Raw genomic sequence first — 5,755 nt, 5'->3', positions numbered from 1 at the left:
TTGGACCCAGAATTAAATAGAAGAAGGACATCAGATTGGATTACCTTTCAGAAATTACAAAGTTCTTGTAATGACCCAAATTTCTTAAAGGTCCATCTTTTTTCTTTTCTATTTTTTTCTTTTTTGGGGGGAGGCAGGGCAATGAGGGTTAAGTGACTTGCCCAGGGTCACATGACTAGTAAGTGTCAAGTGTCTTAGGCCAGATTTTAACTCAGGTCCTCCTGAATCCAGGGCCAGTGCTTTATCCACTGTGCCACCTAGCTATCCCGGTACATCTTTTTTTTTTTTTTTTTTTTAGTGAGGCAATTGGGGTTAAGTGACTTGCCCAGGGTCACATAGCTAGTAAGTGTTAAGTGTCTGAGGCCAGATTTGAACTCAGGTACTCCTGACTCCAGGGCTGGTGTTCTATCCACTGCGCCACCTAGCTGCCCCCCGGTACTTCTTTTTTAATTCCAGTATTCTACTGCTTTTCAGTTTCCAAACAGGTGAAAATCAGTATCATCCAGAAGGGTAGATTAATGAAGTAAATCCATTCACACAGCAATGGTTCAACAAAGAATTCTTTCCTGTTTACAAAGAACATTTAAGCTTATTTCTTAGTTGACTAAAATTAATCTTCTCTAAGCACCTAAGTGACTAAAACTTTTATAACTTAGTATAGAGATCAGATTTATTTTTTTATAATTAAGCTTCCATCTTGTTTACTCAACATAAGTGGGCTTAAATCAATGGACCATTGAGTATTAGAAAAAGTCAAGAGACTTGAATTTTGGTCATAGATTAGTGGTAAACCTACTGTGACCTTAGACAAGTAACTAAACCAGCTGAGTCTCAGGTTCTTCATCTGTAAAATAAGGTGGGCTTGTATGAAATGATTTCTAAAGTTCCTTACAACTCTACTGTTATATAATTCTATATGACTAGAGCATGTCCTGAAGACAAGTTGAATCATTGCCACTGTGCTACTTTAAAAAAAAAAAAAAAAAACCTTCTGAAGCTGGTGTGTGTAAACTATTTATCCCAAACATTTATGCCAAATTCTGACAACAGGTAAGCTCAAATTACTGCCATTTAAAAATTTTTTTGCATGATCTACATTACCCTTTGAAATAAAGAGACAAATGGCAAGTGATAGTATTTGTTTTGAAAACTAGTTTCTTAGGCATATCAGAAGATCTTTATGACACATTTAACCCACCTGCCTAATCTTCTATAGCCTTGCACCCTATTCAATGAAAATTGGTTTTCATAATGAAGACTCTGAATAAGGCTGTGAAAAATGTTAAATATTCAAAAGAAATATTTCATTCTTTTCACATAATTTTAGTATTTTCTATACATTGTTGTCTTCAAATTCTTTGAAAACCTGTAGTCCATAGACTGGTTTTCAAATAATTAGGATACAATAAAAGATGTACCAGAAATATATCATAATGTATAGAGAGTCATCCTCAAAGTCAGAAAGACCTGAATTTAAGTTCTGCCTCAGATATATACTGTCTGAGTTACCCTAGGCAAATCACTTAACCTCTCAATGAGGCAAGAAACTTTCTAGTACTTCAAGTTGCAAGGTAGGTGACATTCTGCATTGATAAGGGCAGTTTTTTAAAACCTAGGCTTGATATCATCTTTCCTCCCATCCAGTCCCCCCAAATAATATAAATGATAGATAGATAGATAGATAGATAGATAGATAGATAGATAGATAGATAGATAGATAGATAGATAGATAGATAGACAGACATATATAGAGTCTTTGTTACATTTCGGGTAACCAGAATATTGCCAGCCTCAAAAGACTATATTTCCAAGTCATTCTGGATAAAAGAGAGTTCATAATAGCAAGAAGTGATTTGTGTACCAAAGAATATCTGATTTAACTGTGAAAGAAATCTGATCTCAATAGCAAGCTTAAAATAAAGTACTGGAAAATGTATTTCAGACTGATGCAGCTGTTCTTAGGACAAATAATATTTTTAGGAAAATGGATTATTTTCTTCCTTTTGCATCTGGGAAATAATTGCCCTTCCCCTGTTTCTCATATTTTTCAGTCCAACGGCAATTGTTTCTGATTCTTCTCCTCAAATTCATTCCTTTAGACTATATAATCAGGCTTATATTCTCACTGAGGCCTTGAAATCACCAACAGAATTATAACCAGTCACCTTCTTATGACCAAAATCAATCACCTCCATCTGCCACCTTCTCAATGTCTGTAGAATCAATTCTTTCAGTGACTAACCTCTACTTGACACCTTCTATGTCCTGGGCCTCCTCAAACCTCTTCACTCACTTTCATATTCATTTGTGAATCCATAGATACACTTGTTCTCCATAATGTGTATGTATAGAAGATTAACAAGTAGCCACATGTATACATATATATCCACACACAGAAAGAAATGCAAAATTTAAAAATTCAGAGTAAAGAATGAAAAATGAACAAAAATTAAAAGAAAAATACTTTGGAGAGACTGCATAACATAAAGAATGAGGCCATGGAGAAGCCAGTGTGTGAAAGATGATAATTCTAATATATGGAATAAACAATGAATAATAGGTAGGAGTCAATAGAAGAGTGAAAGATGAGACTGAAAGTAGTTAGCAAATAACCCAGGATCTTAATATGTTTATTTATCTTGTCTCTCTAAGTAGCTTTAAGTTCCTTGAAGGTGAAGACTTTTTACATTAGACTCCAAAGTGCTTTGCACATTGTGCTATATACAACTTTTGATTAATGATTTTCTTTACAGTTAATATATTAAATTTTTCTCCTGTTATTTTGCAAAAATCTATGTATTCTTGAAATGATGAATTGAATGAAGCATATGCTAATATATCATGAGCACATGATTGATTTTTATAAACTATATTTCATTTTATCACTTCCAAACTATAGCCTCTCATTTCATTCTAATGTAGATGAGATTACCAGAGAGCAAGATGATAATGGTTATAAAACTGCTTTCCTATTGAATGTTTATTTTGTTAAATACATTTAAGTATAAGTTCTTTAAACTTGAAACATATCTCCAATCTGTTTTTTCATTATTGTCCATTCAGTTTTACAAGAGGCAATGTCTACAGGATGTAATGATGTTCATTTACAAAATGGAATAAATCTTCTTGTGCTGTGAGATCATGAAAATCGGCTCAGTTTTTGTTCCTTAGGCATAGAACAGTTCTTACCCACCAAATGATAGAAAGAAACCCTAATATTTATATTAGTTTTCCAGAAATGGATAAGCAATCCATTCAAGAATAAAGTCAAGAGAAGACATAAGCTTTCATAAAGGAATATTATCCACTGCTCACTAATTGACTTGGAATTAAATGACATCAACTCAAATCTAGGGTTCTGCTTTTAGTCTGCAATTCTTTAGTTTTTCTTTTCAAAATGAAAGAGAAAGTATTTTCTTCCATTTATAGTATATATGGATGATCAACATCAGCAAAATGGACTTCAGTTTGCCCTTTGCTTGAAGGAGAGTACCTCCTCTGCTTTTTGGTGGGGTGGAGATGATCCTGAGTTCTCATGGACTATGCTTCCACAAGCTCTAGCCATGATGAACTATATATTTGTAATATAAGGACCAGCCAAGTCAAATTCAAAGTTTCACTACCAGGTTATCTGCAGGATGGTGCATTTTTCCCACCCCTACAACTCTAAATTTTTTTTTTAACTAAGTGACTGAGACACTGTTATTTACAAGAGGAAGATGTGTCCATATCAAAGGATCCAAATCAGTGATCCTTGATGATTTGAAGCATTCTGGGAGCACAAGCCCTAGTACATCCCAAATACAGATGGAAAAGAGCCTCCTTGAAATCTCCATCTGGTTTTTCCAACATAAACTACAATTACATATAAATGGACCATTTATCTGAAAGTCAGGAGACAAAAATCACAGAGATTTGAGTGTTAGAAAGGGCCTCACAAGCCACGCAATCCAAACCACACAACCAAGGAATCCTTCCCTACTCCAAAACAAAACAGTCATTGCTTGACTGAAAGGAGAGCATTCATTTGGGGGGGGAGGAGGGAGGGGGAGGCAATTGGGGTTAAGTGACTTGCCTAGTGCCAAACAGCTAGTAAGTGTCAAGTACCTGAGGCCTGATTTGAACTCAGGTCCTCCTGACTCTAGGGCCAGTGCTCTATCCACTTCGCCACGTAGCTGCCCCCTAAGCATTCATTCTTTTTTTTTTTAAATGTATAAGGTATTTTATTTTTTCCGTTACATGTAAAGATAGTTCTCAACTTTTGTTTATACAAGCTTTACAATTTTGGATTTTTCTCCCTCCCTCCCCTCCCTCCCCCCTCCCCTAGACAGCAGGTAATCTGATATAGGTTATGTCTATATATCTCTATACATATACATATAGATATAGATATATACACCCATATATATATATATATATATATACACACATAATAACATTAATCCTATTTCTGCATTAATCCTGTTACAAGAGAAAAAATCAGAGCAGTGATGCAAAACCTCAAAATAGAAAAAAAAACAACAGCACCCAAAACAAAAGAAATAATATGGTTCAATCAGCATCTATACTCCACAGTTCTTTTTTTCTTTTTTTTTCTTGGATTTGGAGATCCTCTTCTATCATGAGTTCCCTGGAACTCTTCTGTACCATTGCATTGGTGAGAAGAATATAGTCCATCACAGTAGGTCAACACTCAATGTTGATGATACTGTGTACAATGTTCTTCTGGTTCTGCTCATCTCACTCATCATCAGCCTGAGCATTCATTCTTAAAGGATTCTAATTGCTATGAAGAATTTCCTGGAATCAAACCTAAATTTTCCTTTTGATTTCCATCCATTGCTCTCAGTTCCACCCACTAGGGACCAACAATACATATCTAACCCTTTCTCCACCATAACAGTATTTCAGATACTTGAAGACAGCTACATCCATGGCATTCCTTTTACCTACTAGTTCAATAATCCTGTAAAAAAAAAAAAGGAAAGGAGGTTATTCTGATATGACCTATACTTAGTCATAACAATAATATTAGCACTTTAATAATAAAATAACACTTCATGGCTTTTAAAACACTTTACAGATATTATCTCATTTGATCTTCATAGCAAGCCTGGGAGGTCGATGCTGTTATTATACTTTTACAGATGAAGAAACTGAGGTAGAGGGTTAAATGACTTGCCCAGGTTCACACAGTTAGTAACTGTCTGATGCCACATTTGAACACAGGTCTTTCAGATTCCTAGTCCAGCACTCTATCTGTTGCGCCATTTAGCTACCTTGACAGTTATGATGGTTCTTTGTGATCATTGCTTCCCCTTTGAGATGTTCAGCAACCATCTCTTTAAAGATTTCTTCTACTAAAGTCAAGTTCACTGGCATATGGTGTACATACTCTGTTTTCTTCCTCCTTTTTGAAAATTATTGCAACAGTTGGTCTCCTTCAGTTCTATGATGTGTCTATGATCTTTCAAATAGCATTGACAGTGGCTCAGCAATTACATCTACTGGTTCTTTCAGGATCTGGCGATATAGTTTATCTGGTAACTTGATTTTACTAGGAAGAGTGAGAAGATCTTTTATTATCCCACTTAACTTTGCTTCAATTCCCTGTTAAGCATTTTTGTTCTGTTCTTTCCAGTATAAAAGTTATTCTCCTCGGCAGAGAAAACAGAAACAAATGAACCGAATAGCTCTACCTTCTTTTTGTTGTCAGTTATCATTATCCCATCCCCAAACAGTCTCAGATTTCTTT

Source organism: Dromiciops gliroides, chromosome 3 (genome assembly GCF_019393635.1).
Source record: "Dromiciops gliroides isolate mDroGli1 chromosome 3, mDroGli1.pri, whole genome shotgun sequence".
NCBI classification, from domain to species: domain Eukaryota; kingdom Metazoa; phylum Chordata; class Mammalia; order Microbiotheria; family Microbiotheriidae; genus Dromiciops; species Dromiciops gliroides.
Note: the sequence above shows the minus strand (reverse complement) of the source record.